Source organism: Gossypium arboreum, chromosome 1 (assembly GCF_025698485.1).
Source record: "Gossypium arboreum isolate Shixiya-1 chromosome 1, ASM2569848v2, whole genome shotgun sequence".
NCBI classification, from domain to species: domain Eukaryota; kingdom Viridiplantae; phylum Streptophyta; class Magnoliopsida; order Malvales; family Malvaceae; genus Gossypium; species Gossypium arboreum.
This window is the reverse complement of record NC_069070.1, coordinates 109,059,603-109,075,456: the sequence shown is the minus strand read 5'-3', so window position 1 is coordinate 109,075,456 and position 15,854 is coordinate 109,059,603. Positions and strand designations below refer to the sequence as shown.

At 33.3% G+C, this 15,854-nt stretch overlaps 1 long non-coding RNA gene and 1 pseudogene across 2 annotated transcripts; both read right to left on the bottom strand.

Annotated features, from left to right (window-relative positions):
* Positions 1-3,804, bottom strand: LOC128294170 (uncharacterized). 2 transcript variants are annotated; one of them, XR_008284448.1, is made up of 4 exons: positions 3,431-3,804; positions 2,789-2,831; positions 1,371-1,455; positions 1-251 (listed from the first exon to the last, which is right to left on the bottom strand). It is a non-coding gene; the product is annotated as an uncharacterized LOC128294170 (long non-coding RNA). The 2 variants fall into 2 exon arrangements; XR_008284447.1 differs by lacking the exon at positions 2,789-2,831 and having other exon boundaries at positions 3,431-3,715.
* A 563-nt stretch (positions 3,805-4,367) lies between these two features.
* LOC128280726 (desmethyl-deoxy-podophyllotoxin synthase-like) lies at positions 4,368-6,391 on the bottom strand (annotated as a pseudogene).
* Positions 6,392-15,854: the final 9,463 nt, after the last annotated feature.

Genomic DNA, 15,854 nt, shown 5'->3' with positions numbered 1-15,854 from the left:
CATGCAAACATGTCACATAATTATAAAGTAGAGTGGGCAAAGATTGAGCTTAACATAGATAATTTTTAAGGATAATTGCTTAGCCATTTTCGCATGGCTTTATATACAACCCCCAAATTAACATTTCCAAAACATACTTTAGCTTATACATGCCATAATTTCTAATGCAACTTATAAAAGTACCCAAAATAGTGGATAGTGTGATGAGCTTCGTAAATGATCCCCGAGCTTGTAACTTGATTTTCCAAAATCTATAAAATAGAAACAAATATTCACACAATAAGCTATTTTAGCTTAGTAAGTTAAAAGTGAATAAATAACTCAATGATATTAACAAAATTAGCAAAACTAATCAGAATATTTTATCATTGTACATTTAAATCCAATCATTTATAGGTACATTCATATGCAGTATTTTTAAGCATATATAATTATTTCCTTTTATAATTCCATTTAACCGAAGGTATAAATAGTCCAAACCAACATAGTATCATTTAACCACCAAAGCCGACTATTCCTATTACACTTAGTTCCCGTACACAAAATGAAAAACTCTTATATTTAATAAAATTTTACTACATAAGTTAACCATATAACCGCATATATACATTATCACTCATACGTATATACATAAGAGCTATTCATAGTATATTTACTACTCATTCACAAGTCAACTATACACATTTATATAAGCTCAAAGATCCGATTATATGATCATGTACATAATTTACTTTCATAGCCGAATATTCATAGGCACATATAAATGCAATTAAAAAATCATTTCCATAATAAATACACCATTCATTCAAGGCCGAAAACACATATTTGAACCAAGGAAGTTTATCCTTTATATCATCCATAGCACATTTTATCAATAAGTCACACACTTACCTTATCATCGATAACCAATAAACTAAATCATACTTGTCCCCTTTTGCTCTTCCAACACATCCAATTATGTTTACCTTTGCCCAATGAACCACTCGAAATTCGGTAGGACACTCGGATAAGTCACACATATAACGTACAATGCCAACGTTCCAGACGTGGTCTTACATGTAGCCACATATCGATGCCACTATCCCAGACAGGTTCTTACTCGTAAACACATATCGAAATCACAAATTGATGCCATGGACTTACTCGCACTCATATATCAGAATCCTATGTCATGACATATGTATCCTAGCTATTCCTAAGGTTCATACGGGGCTTTCGGACGTCGTAACTCGGGCGAATCGAACTCGGAAGTGTAATAGCCACATTCAATCACATTCAGCCATAATATATTTAGTTTCTAACATTTCAAAACAGAAAGTAAATATAACATTAAGTTACCAATAAACATGTCTATTTGCTTATAAACTTACCTCGGACGTCGTAAAATGGGACGGGGCTGCTAGTCGACAACTTTCGTTTTTCCCCGATCCAAATTTGATTTCTTTGTTTCTTGATCTAAACATATTCAAATTAAGCTCATTCAAACATATTTTCATTCAATTTAGTCCAAAAACACATAAATGCATAAATTACCATTTTACCCCTGACATTTACAATTTTTACAATTTAGTCCCTATTGCACAAAACACAAAATACATCAAATTTCTCCACACCCAAGCTAGGCCTAATATTAACCATGTCCATAAAAGCCCTTATAATTCATTAATTTCACATTTTAGTTCCCCAAATTATTATTTTTGTAATTAAGTCCTAATTACTCAAAATTATCAAAAACTCCAATACAAAATATGTTAATCTAAAACATATCTTTCATTTTTCATCATCAAACAACAAATATCACAAGTTATCAACAATGGAACAAATCAAAATATCCATCAAAATAAAAAATTCAAGCATGGGTTTTGTAGTACTCGAAGCAGCGATCTCAAAAACGTAGAAATTATCAAAAACCGACAAAGAACGAACCTTGATTTTTGCTTGGAAGATGGCCGAACCTAGTCTTGTGTTCTTTCTTTTTCTTTTTGTTTATATTCAGTGCAAGAGAAAATGAAAAACATAGTTTATTTTATAATATTATATCATATATATACTTAATAATTAACTTACTTTTATAACCTTAATAATTTAATTTTAAAAACCACATATTATAAGTCTTTAACCGTCCCACTAATATCTTTATAGGTTATTTACAACATAAATCCCTCATCCTTAAAAGCCACTAACAATTTGGCCCTTTATAAATTAAACTACCAAATTTTCAATTTACGCGATTTAAGTCCTTTTATTTAATCGGACACCTAAACGACAAAGTTAATTCACGAAAATTTCACAAATATAAATTCACACAAAATAAACACAGAAAATAATTTTAAAATATTTTTTTGGCTCGGATTCGTGGTCCCGAAACCACCATTCTGATTAGGGTCTAAATCGAGCTATTACAATTTTCAAGTGTGGAAATGAGAGGCCTTTGGTGACTATTCTATCGTAGTGCGTACAAATTGCTTGTACAACAATCAATAGACCCTAACCATCTACTTGAATAGACAACATACAGACAATTTTACAAAAAAAAATTATGGGGCCTACAACTTCCCACCAAATTGAAAACTACATTCTAGAAATGCTTAAAGAATTATATCCATACTCTATGCAATATATATTACTAGCAGTTATCAAATGAAACTGTTTGTCCTAAATGTGTAGATTAAGAGGAGACATTAGAGCATGCTTTTAGGGGCTGTGCTACGATCAAGGAGATTTGGCAACAATTACAATGTGCAAGGCTTAGCTCAATTAAAATTTTGTGTTTTCTGGACTAGATTACCTGGTTCTTTGAAAATAATTCCTCGTCAATGTTGTCTATTTGTCTGCGTGATTTGGGTGATATAAACAGATAAGAATAAATGGGTACATGAAAGACAACGAAAGACTGGGTTAGGAATTGCGCATTCTATTAAAGCGTATATCAGTGAACTGGATGCTCTGGACACAGTATTACTTGTTAAATGTGCGGGGGATATGAGATGGAAGCCATCAGATAAACCTTTTGTCAAAAATCAACTTCGATGTAGTTTACAAAACAACAGATAAGATGTCCTGTTCAGGGCTAGTGATTTGGGGTGTGAATGGAAGAGTATTGGGTTTTAGAATTGTTTTCAATGAAAACATACCTTCGGCTTTTGCAGTGGAGGCCCCTGGCTTATGTTCAAGGTCTTCAAATGGGACTAAATTTAGGTTTCACTACCATGGAGATAAAATGTGATACCTTGTCTATCATCAAAATAGCACAATGGAGGGATAATGACAAACCAAAAATCCATGCTTACATAAAAGGCTATCAATGGCTTAGCAGGAGTTTTCAAATATGCAAGTTCAAATACAGGACGATCAAAAAATGGAGTGGCTCATCTACTTGCGATGGAGGGTTTGAGACAAAATGAATAATGGAATATGAGCGGAGGAGTACCTATTTTTGCAAAAGAGGAGGTCAAGAGAGAACGATTGTCCAGCTTGCTGGTCTGATGGGTGAGTAATCTGTCATTCAAATTGGAGAGATGAGGGATCTGAAGAGATGTAGGAAACAGATGAACAGTTCTTGAAACTTTGAAAAGAGAAATAATTAAATTTGGAAGCTTTTTATGTTCATGTTTTCAGGAGTTGTGCAAATATTAATTGTACTGTTACAATTTGGAGGCTTTTAGAACATCTTTTGCTTTTTCGCTAAGTTGGGTCATATAATTGGGCTTGATTTTTGCCTTTTATGGGGTTGTATTGTGTTTGGTGTTCTAATAATAATATCCGATAGAGTATTTCAAAAAAGAAGCTCACCCAATAATTTCTCGACTTTGGGTTAAGTTAAGCATGAAGAAGATGAAGAAAAATAGAGGAAAGAGGAAAAAAAAGAAAGAATGAAAGAATAAAGAAAGAAATAATTAAAAAAAGATTAAGTGTGAAATAGATGAGTTTTTAGTATAATGATTTGTTTGGTTAATTCTTTTAACATTAATGATCAACTTGACAAAAAAAATATTTAGAGTAAAAATAAAAATGGTTCTATATAGTTTATTCTAAAAAAATCACTTCCCAAAATTTAGAATTTTGAGGTGGCTAGTCGTAAATGCTAAGTTTCAGGGCTCTCCCAACTGTCGTTATTTACCCAAATATATAATGTTGAGTGTCAACCTAATCGAAGAGAAATAACATAATAGTTCAATTTAAACAACGTAGTACACTGTCAGCTGAATTACAACACACTTGTCTTTTCAATATGCTTCTACCTCAAGGAAAAATTAAAGGAAACATTATTCAAACAAAAATTTAAAAAAAATAAGAAAAAGAAGCAACAACTCCAATTTGGAATGTGATTTCACAATCTTCTCAATGACATGTGGAATACATATATTCTAACTATTTAACATATGGTGGTAATGGTTATAGGGATGGCAAAATCTGAACTGTTTAATGGATTTTGTACTGATTTGCCTCAAATAGAGCAGCTTTGTTTTTGAAAAGTGGATGGTTTTAATAACATTAACCATGCCTTGCTCTATTGTCATTCCTAAGTGATACGGAATAGGAATAATGTGGAGCTCGTTTTTTCATCTAACAGAAGCACCAAAAGCCTCAATCATGTCTAGATTCTCATTTTTCATTCCATTAAGGAGTTTCCAATCAAAATGGGATAGTAATTTTGCAAGGGAAAGCTCGACAATAGCCATACCATATGACATGCCAAGACATATCCTCCTTCCAACACTGAATAGAATAAACTCGAAGTTAGTCCCTTTATAGTCAACTGAACCATTGATGAATCTCTCTGGATAGAACCTCTCGGCTTCATTCCGTTAGTTGGAATCTCTTCCATTAATCTCACATCTCTCACTATTTTCTCTTGGAATTAGCAAAGGTAGAGGAAGGTGTAATCTTAGAGTTTCCTTCATAACCAACTTCAAGAAGTACTTCAGTTCATGATGGTTTGACTCATTAACATCCCCTGTTTTATCATAGAGTTCCCTCACCTCAGCTTGTGCTTTTCCAAAGATCCTAGGATTTTACATCATTTTCGACATTACCCATTCTGTTAAAGTTGAAGATGTTTCAGTTCCACCCATTAGAATGTCCTACTGAATAAATCATGCTTCCCAAAGATATCAACTTGAGTCTTGAAGTAATTTGATGTTTAAGCATGTTAAATATATAGGATTATATAAACCCATATATAAACACACAAGATATGACATATCAAACCACTAACCAGGATAACATCTTTAATGTTGTCAGTTGTTAAAGGAAACTCAAGTCCTCCATGATCTTGAAGATTCAGAAGAATATCAACTAAATCCTCTGTTACATCCACACTGTCCTTCAGATTCGCATTGCTATGTCTATGTTATTGAATGATGCTTTCAAGTATTGCATCTAAATTATGGTGAGACCTCTCAAGTTCAGCTCTCAGCTGACCGATCTCTGGAAGAAATTTGATGGATGGAAATAGATCAACAATATTAAAACCAGACATAGCTTCCACAAATTTCTTCAGAATTGAAATGAATTCTTTGTGTTGCTTGCATCTTCCAAAGAAAGTAGTCATTAAATTAAGTTGTGAAAAATTTCTCCAAGGTTGATTTCCTTTCCTGTCTTAGAAAAGATGGATCTGAGTAAACTTGACACCTGCTCTTCTCTAACTGAACGAAATGATTGACACGTTTCATATTGAGTAGCTCTAATGTGCAAACTCTTTGAAGTTGCTCCCAACAACTTTCATATAGTGCAAAAGCAATATCTAAAAGATTGTATAATACGATTTCTGCACCAAGGAGAAAGAGTCTATTAGTAAAACTGATATCATGTGTTCTCATCATTTCTTTAGCAGCCTCTAGAGAAGAAACAACAACAACGTATGATAAGTCACCAAGTTGTAGGTTGTTGGTTTAGCAAAGAACTAATTGAAGCATAGAAAAAATATGAATGAAGGGATGATGTAATTCATTAAAAAAGTAGCCCTTATATACAAGTCTCAAGTAACAACCTCAACCAAAAACTCAAATTGTTACTCCTACTAACAAGCTAACAACTCCTGCTCCAACTAACAAGCTAACAAATAGACTAACATGAAAAATTTAGTAAAAATATCTGCCAGCTGATCCTTTGATTTGCAATAAACTAGTTTCTTCAATATTCACCTTTTATGAATTCCTTCTCAACTAGCGTAGCTTCAAGAGTTACCTCTAGTTGTTTCCTGGCATGAAATTCCATCTAAATCAAAATTCCATAATCCAAAATCATCACAAGCTACTCCAGAAAGGTCATGATAGTGGCCAGAGTGTCGCTCCTTCTTCCAAGGTCTTGTGTTGTCACTATACTTGCGATTAATACCATTTATGTTCTTCCAAGGTTTAGTGTTCCCAATAACAACTACTAAAACCATCAACTATATATTTTATAAATAACAACATTCTCTAACAACTACCAAAACCAAATTATTTCCCCAAATTCCTAATGAAAAACACAATTTTCTAACCAAATACTGAAAGTCTTATTGGAAACCCAATTTTGTAAAAATTCTTAAAAAATGTAAAAAAATTTAATTAAAAATTGTAAAATAATTTTATGATTTTTAAACAACAAATTTTAAGAATTTTTACAAAGTTACATTTCCAATAGGACTTTGAGTATTTGGTTAGAAAAATTGTGTTTTTCATTAGGAATTTGAGTAAATAGTTGATGGTTTTAGTAGTTGTTAGAAGCTTATAGGAATAACCGATTAAAATTTGTGTTTTATGAAAGATCATGAGAAGTTCATATTAAGAAGCTCACCCAAGAATATCCCGGATTTGGGTTAAGTTAAGCATGAAGAAGATGAGGAAAAATAGAGGAGAGAGAATGGAAAGGAAAAATGAATAAAGAATGAAAGATTAAAGAAAGAAACAATTAAAAAAGTCAAATGCGAAATAGATGAGTTTAATAGTAGAATGATTTGTTTCATTAATCTTTTTAATATCAATGACCAACTTGAAAAAAAAAATTTAGAGTAGCCAAAATAAAAATGGCCCTATATAGTTAATTCTAAAAAAAATCTGTAATACCCTTACCTCATCTCCATCGTTAGGTTAGGGTTATATGATATTACGATAGTTAATAGTTTCAATTATACATCAAAAGAATTCAGAGATTAATCTAAAAATCATAAATCAATAGTCATTCACTATTCATAACATACATTCAAAAATGAAACTTAAATCGAGCTTATGAAACCCTAAAATCAGTTTAAAAATAAGTAGGGACTAATCTAAAAAAAAATAGAAAAATATGGTAAAAACTGAAAATAGGGGTCACATGGCCATGTGGCTAGCCGTGTGACAGAGCCTAGACCATGTGGCTCAAGATATGGCTGTGTGGCCAAACCGTGTAACAAACTGTGTTCGTGTTATGTAACTCTCTGATATCGTGTGAACTTGGGTCACACGGCCGTGTCACCAAGGCATGTAACAAAGTGTGATCATGTGGACAAATCTATACCAAAATCCAAATAGGTTACATGGTCATGTGGGGTGATCATGTGTGACATAATACCGTATGGCATATGACCGTGAGGCAGATTGTGTCACAGGCTGTATGCACCTAAAATGTCTTCAAAATCAATTCATTTCACCTAGAATCTCTTAGAGTCCAAGTCATACCATTTCCATCCATTTTTACCTATTCAAACACACAAAAACATGCCAAAGTATATAATATGGCATTCAACCTAAGTGCCTAACTAATATGCCTTCGTTCGTGCCACAATTCAAATATTAAACCATTTCACATTCATCAATTATAAGCATGTACTTATCATTCATACCATAGCACCTTACCATATTTGAAACCAAACTCACAATGCATGATTCAAATCACTTATGCATACTTGAACAAGGTTATACCAAAAGTACCAAATAAGTAACACTTCCACAACATTACATAACCAAAACATAAAATAACAAGATTATGAACAAGTGAACTTTAAAACTCCTAGTACATGCCACTTATAAGCTAAACAAAAATGATCAACTTTTCTTCCGAGTCGTTGACCGGATAGTGTGAGCTCTGACCTAAACTTCCAACCAACCAAACTTCTGATAATCTACAAGAAAACAAACACAATGGACGTGAGTAAATCATTGCTTAGTAAGTTCGTATTAAACATAAACTTTAACTTACCGTAAGGAACTGATAAATCGTAATTTATACATATTTTTTTCCCATGCTTGGCATATTTATGAATGATTTTTCCTTGGTTTTAGTGAAATTGATGCTCCTAATCCTTTAATTTCATGTTTTTATACTCAGGAGAGCTTAGGATAGCAAAAAGAGCGAGAAACGGGCCAAAAACGGACGAATTGGGCTTAAAACAGTGTTTCACATGACCTAGGCACTTCTACACGAGTAAACCACACGCCTGTGTAAGGCACATGGGTAGACCACATGCCCGTGTGTCATGGCCATGTCAACTAGAAACCAACTCAGAATTACACACGGCTTGAGCAATTGTACACAGGCATGGCACACGGCCGTGTCCCTATCGAGCCAAAGTCTAGTTCTACTCAGAAAAGGCGACTTTTGAAGGTCTGGAAGCATTCTAAAGCCTATATAAACACCCTAGAAAAGGATTAGAGGAAACACACACAGAGTTGGAGGCAGAAAATACTCGAGAATAGCCATCGGAATCACCTCAGAGCCAGGATCTACATCAGGACTGAAGATTTCCATCCAATTTCCTAGAAGTTCTTTGGGTTTCTTTATGTTTTTTTGTTTTCCAAACTTTGAGATGTTTTCGATTATTATTATGAACTAAACTCCCTAAATACCTAAGGGAGATAAAACCTAAGACAAATCTTATTACTCTTTGATTTATATGATAAATATTTGTTCTTATTCTTAATTGTCAGGTTTAATCCTTGCTTTAATATTCCAGGACATTAATTCAGGTTCTTGATGTGCTTATTCAATAGAGCAAAAGTCCATATTTAAGAATAGATCATTCATAATTAAGCGGAGTTGCATGTAATCCTAGAGATAGGACGACATAAATCTGTCGGATTAGAGTCAAATCTAATAAGGGAATCCATAGATCGAGTTAATGCGACAATAGAGGTTTTAATTAGAAAGAGATTTCGATTAATCAACCTAGAGTCAGATGTTTTTAGTCTCGAAAGGGATAATAATATAAATTAGGGATTTCTACGGAATAAGTCAAGTGAATAAATCGTCTAAGTCAAAGGTAATAAGTGAAGTCTAGGTGGATTTTGTCTTGGATATTGTCTTCTCTATTGGTTTTTCTAAAGTATTTTCTAGCTTTCATCTCTGTTGTAATCTTAGTTAAATTAGAGAATTAGTTTAGTTTAAAAAAATCCTTTAATTCTTAGGCTAGATAATAAAAAGATAGTAATTACTAGTACCTTCGCGCCACACCCCTACGCCCCCACATCGCGCCACACAGCCTACCTCCCCACACCTGTGTCCTCCCCCACCCACCACCATCGGCAACCGCACCGACTCCGACTAACAGCTCCATCCACCGCCGTGCACACCCTGACCACTGTTTTTGGGTTTCCTCTTTTACCCTTAACTGTTTTAGTTATTTATTTTTATTTATTCCTTTTTTATTTTTTTTAGTCATTCTTCCATTTTAATTTTAGTTTATTTTCTTTACTTAGTTTTTGTCTCCTTATTATTATTGTTAATTTTCATTCTTTTTTGTTATCATTCTTATGATTATTTTTCTTATTATTATTACTATTACTTTATTATAGTTCTCTGATGTGTTGCTTTATTTCCAGTTGATTAGTATTAGTACTAACTTTCATCGGTTCTTGTTTCATTTTCATTCTTTAATACTTTTTGTTTTTATTCTATTATTCTATTATTCTAGTCTTTATTATGATTAGTGTTGGAGAATCTTCTTTTTAGGACTATAGCTTTATTACTTTAGAATTTTATTTCTGTTGACTCATGGTTCAATATTTGGTGATATTTAACTTCTATTATTTTGTAGGCCTATAATGACAAACACACGAGGCAAGAAAATTATTGTCCCCACTTCGAAAAAGCGGACGGGTCCTGGTGCAACCTCTTCAGGCACCTCAACCGAAGCTCGCCACCCACTGCTTCGATTCTCCTCCAGCCCACAGGACAACCTATTTCAGCTACTACGTGTACGACTATTGGGAGTGGGCCGATGTATTGGCTGGGCCGCTTTGGAGCAGGTCCAACTTGCTTACCTCGTTCGATTCCATCTCGATGCCGCCTCATGGGATCGGTTCTTTGCAATCATCGAGCCCACATATTCAGAGCTGATATTGGAGTTTTGCACTACTTTCCACCTACAGCACGTGATGAACACACATGACGAGGCTGGTACTACCATTTTTAGACTTGGTGAACTTGTTAGGCATATGAGTGTACCCAAGTTTGGAGCTTCTTTGGGCCTCTACACGGAGGAGTTCATGGCTTCGAAAAATTTTCTACAGCTTCATCGTCAGATATACTATTCACCATCTTGCTGTTGGACTGACCTTACGGCTAGCACAGTTTCCTATAATGCAAGTGGCTCGAAGGTGACTTCTCTCCCTCTAGCACTACGCTACATTCATGCCATCTTGGGTCACACTTTGACTGGGAGGAGAGAGAGCACAGAAGTAGTCAGCACACCGATGCGTACTTCCTATGGAGCATGGCTACTAGCCATGTATTTGACTTAGCATATTTTATCGCCCTCGCCTTTCGCCACCAGACGGATTGCTATAGGAGGGGCCCCATCTGCCTTGATCCTTACGTGACTCGCCTCGCTCGACACTTTGGCCTTTTCGACACTCCAGAGATGTCATCGACACTCGCATTAGTCAGTCAGATGTCTCCGCAGGGAATTTCCAGCATGATCCACATACGGATAATAGAGCGACGATGTGGAGTCAAACCTCATCAGCATAGACTCGTCCACTCTGCTGACCAGGATGAGCCAGAGCACATTACTGACGATGTCCCTCCCCTTCACGAGGACCCACCTCCACCACCACCACCGCGTCACCAACCTCCTGCTACCACTTTGATAGATTTATCCGAGCGATTCACTAGCTTTGAGCAGCAGTGTTTCGAGCGATTCGACAGCATCGATGCCACTCTCCGACAGATTTGCCACCACTTACATATCTCTTCTCCAGCGCCACCGGCTCACGACTCTGATGATGAGGACCTTTGAGTCCCTTTATTTTACAGTTACTTTATTTTTATTTTTATTTTTATTTTTTAAATTTTATTGTGTCTTATTTATTTTTGAGGACTTATGTTTTGTATTTTAAACTCTGCTTATCTTTATGATTATTATCGAACTATCCCTTAATTCTCTTCCACAGTTGTGTTTATTTTCTTATTAGTACCTCCAAATTATGCCTTTTATTCGGCTTTATCTACATTTATCGCTCTCGCTACTCCAAGGATCTCATCCAAATATTCAAGGCAGTTTCGCTTCTCTCCCTCTCTTCTAATATTATACTTAAATTCTTATTATTTATCTTTGTAGATTGAGGACAATGGTGTGGGGAGGTTATTTATGTGATTATCAGAAATCCCTGAGTTTTTATCTTGTTTTCAAATAATTTTCTCATATCATTATTAGAGTAAATTTTGATTGATTTATGATTTTCATTGATATGTTTATAAATTAAATCATAGGTAACTGTGCATTGATTGTTTAAACTTTAAGACATTAGAGAATCAATATGATAAGTTGAAATTTTTGAGAAATAAAATTGCTAGGATGTTTCCCTGAATTGAGGTATTATCTTGAAGTTTTGAATTTACAGAATTGACATCAAATACCCATAATTTTCATGAGATTTTGAGCCTTTCAGAGCATATATCTTTCTTGCTCACTGATTTTATTGGTTATGAGTGTGTCAACATTGATTTGTTATTCTAGAACTTGCATCAATTATACATGTCGAGACCACACCTTTGATTTGATAGACTAAAATGATAAAGGCACTTAGGTTTTAACCCATTTTTTTCCCATAAAAAGCCTACCCACACAATTGACCCTTAGTGAACCGCTTTGAGCTTAACAAACTATATTTTTACCCTAAATTTTAACCCTTTTATCATACTTTTTGATTCGTTGAGAATTTTTCCCATTTTATTGATTCCTTTTTTGTCGAGATTTGAATTGGTTAATTGCCTAACTATGTTCTTTCATTCGAATCATATAATTCTCTCTTATATATGTATTTGTTCTTATTAAAAAACAAAAACACACATGCATACATTGTAATAGCCTAATTTTCAGTAGTGTCGGAACAGTGATTCGAGATCACTAAATCTGACAAATGAGTAGGAAATATTATTAATTTAGTGAGTATAAGTTAAATGTGAAGTTAGGAAAAATTTTGAAATAGTGAAATGTACTAAATATATATATATATATATATATATATATATAAAATAATTAAAATTGAAAACGAGGTATTGAGACCTCGGGAATTTTAAATTGAGCCATAAATATTTTTATAAATATTTATGGAGTGTTAATAAGTTAGTATTAAAGTTTCATCAAGAAATTTTAAAGTATTGATAGCTAATTGAACAAAAAGGACTAAATTGTATCAAATGCAAAATTGTGGGAAATGATTAAATAGCTTAAATGATAAAAGAAAGAGGGTTTAAAAGGTAAATAGACCCAAGTTCTATTTGGGCTGGACGGAAAGAGCATGAAATCACCAAGAAAATAAGGGGAATTAAGGGCAAAATTGCAAAATTGCAAAATTTACTTAATAAAGCTAGGACTAAAGTGGAAATATCTAGATTTCTCTTTATTTTTCTGCATTCTCATCAGCAAAAACACCATGGAAGAGTTCCCTTAAGCTGATTTTTCCTATTTTTACTGCAAGTAAGTTCAATTCTTGATTATTTCTTGAAATGTTTGTGTTTTTGTGACTTTTACAACTAGGTCCATTTGTTGAATTCATTAGTTCTTAATTCTATGAAAGAAATTGAAAGTTTCTATGAATATGTGCTGGAAGTATATGATGATTTGACATAGAATTAGAGCTTTAAATTGTTTATATGCTGATTTTATGGAAAGAATTGAATAGAAAGTGAATGTTTGGGACCTAAATTGTAAAAGAGTTTGAAGTTAGAGTTTTATGTGGAAATTCTGAATTTCAATAGTTATGAAATAACTTATAATGTCTAGGAAAAGTATTAATTGAGAAAATTAGTTTAATTGAGGGGTTAATTAAGTAAGGACTGAATTGTATGAACTGTGAAATTTGGGGCAAAATGAAAATCAACATTTTGCACTAAAACAGTTTTGGACAGCAGCAATAGTCTAATTTTGAAAAATCTTCAAAAATTGTAGAAATCTAATTAGAGGATGAATAAATATGAAATTAAAGCTTATTGAGTCTAGTTTCTTATAGAAGAAACGGTGTAAGCAATGGAATTGTAAATCATGAGATATAATAAGTTTTGTAAGACAATGTCAGAATGATTTCGGGTTCCCCTGTTCTGACTTTGGAAAATCATAAAAAATTGGGGAAAAATAATTAAGGGATTAAATTTATATGTTTAAAATCCTTAAAGAGTCTATTTTCAATAGAAATAAGCGAGAACATCATCCAAATCTCGTACGATGAGATAATTAATTCTTAGTGAAGAAGGGTCGGAACTGTCAGACAGCAGAACAGGGGTAACTTTAAAGAATAAACTGTACTTATTGGCTAAACCAAAAATTCTGAAAATTTTATGGTAATAAGATAAGTAAGTCTAGTTTTAGGAAAAATTAGCGGATCTTAATTTCTAGTTTTGTAGCTTAAGATATAAATAATTTAGTGACTATGATGCAAATGGACAGTTTTGAATATACATAAGTAAATAGTGAAATTATTGATAATGTTACTTGTTGCATGTTATATAAACTAAGGATGTGGAATGGAGAGGAGGAGGAGGAAAATATGTATGAATATTCAGCTAGCATGGGTAATTTGTATGTTTTAGGCTCATGGACTAAATTGAATAAAAGTAAAATTTTATGGGCAATTTTGTAAAAAAATTTTAGAAATGACCAATTTGCATGAAATGGATTATTTTATTATTTAAATTAAAAAATTGAATGAAATTATTAATTTAGCTCAAGATCAGGGAAAAACATGTTTTAAGGATTAAATTGAAATGTGTTGAAATTATGGAAAATTCGACATTTTATAGAATTCATAGGTTGTTATCAATTTGTGTGAGAATAACGGTGGAAATAAGGATTAAATTGCAATAATTTTATTTTATTTTAACCTAAGGATGAAATCGTCATTAATTAAAAGTTTAGGGTAAAATGATAATTTTGTTTAGAGCATTAGTGAATGTATTATAACATGAAATAAATGAAAACGACGATCAAATTTCTTTATAAAGATCCGGATGACTTGAATACGAGACTTGAGCGTGGAAAAGAAAAGATATCGGATTAATGAAATATCTGATAAATGAATCGGTAACTCCGGTAATGCTTCGTAACTCTTTTTCGGTGACGGATTTGGGTTAGGGGCGTTACATTTATTGGTATCAGAGCTACGGTTTAGTCGGTTCTCGGACCGAACGTAGCATATGTGAAGTCTAGAAATACATGCCATTATATAACTTGTGATAAGATAATTTAATATCTTCCAGCTCTGATGAGATTTATTTTACTTAAAGATAGAGATACTTTCCCAACCGAGCTAATTATGATAATGTTGAAAGCGATACTCAAATATATGAGCAAAATTAGATTATGATGAGTCGGAACTCATAAAGGTATGAATAAATGTTATATTTAACTTTATGTGTATAGTAAGTAAAATTTTAAGGTAAGTATCAATATTGAATTAAATTTGTATAGATATATGTGATTGATGTGGAAATAGAATTTTGGATATATGTTATATTTGAAAATTTTATTGATTGGGAATGTGATGAAATTGATATGAATATGTGATTAATTGAAATGTGTATTGATTGAAATGGAAAGTGAATTGAATACCCTATTAACTGCATCTTGGGGTGAGTCGGATATAGTTGGCATGCCATAGGATTTTGAGAAGGATTTGGAGATGAGATTTGGATATGTTGATGTTTATATCCTTGGATTTATCCGAAGAGGCACTTTGTGCTATTCTAGTGTGTTTTGGATGGATTATATTATTCGGTGTGTTTGGGAGGATTATATGATATTGGTGTGTTTTGGAGGATTATATTGGTGTGTTTTGGTTGGACATTTTGGTGTGTTTGGATGGAATCCGTGTATCCGCCAAAGTCCGAGTCTTGTTAATAGGGTAAATATGAATATTAAGTGAAATTGAAATGAGAATTGAATTCCTATTAACTTGTCGGACTAGTCGGATATAATTGGCATGCCATAGGAACTGGAAGTGTACGGATTTGTCGGCTTTACTGATCAGGCACTTTATGTGTCGTATTTCAGGCACCTTGTGTGTTGCAGCAGGCACCTCGTGTGTCGTTTCAGGCACTTATGTGTCGTATTCTGATCAGGTACTATGTACCGTTTTAGGCACAATGTGCCTTACTGGTGTGTTTGGTTGGATCCGTGTATCCGTCTGAGTCCGAGTTATGTTAATAGGGTTGAGTAAATGAAATGAGAAAATCGAATGAATTTGATCGATTAAACTATTGAAAGTGTGAAAAAGTGGAATTATGAAAAGCAATGTGAATTGTGAATTGAAATAGAGATATGAGATTGAAAGCTTGAACCAAAGGTTCATGAATTGATTAAAGATAATATAGATGATATATGATGCCATCTGATGAAAGACTATTGCCGAGATATGAAATTAGAGCATAATTAACACATATGACTTATATTGTTA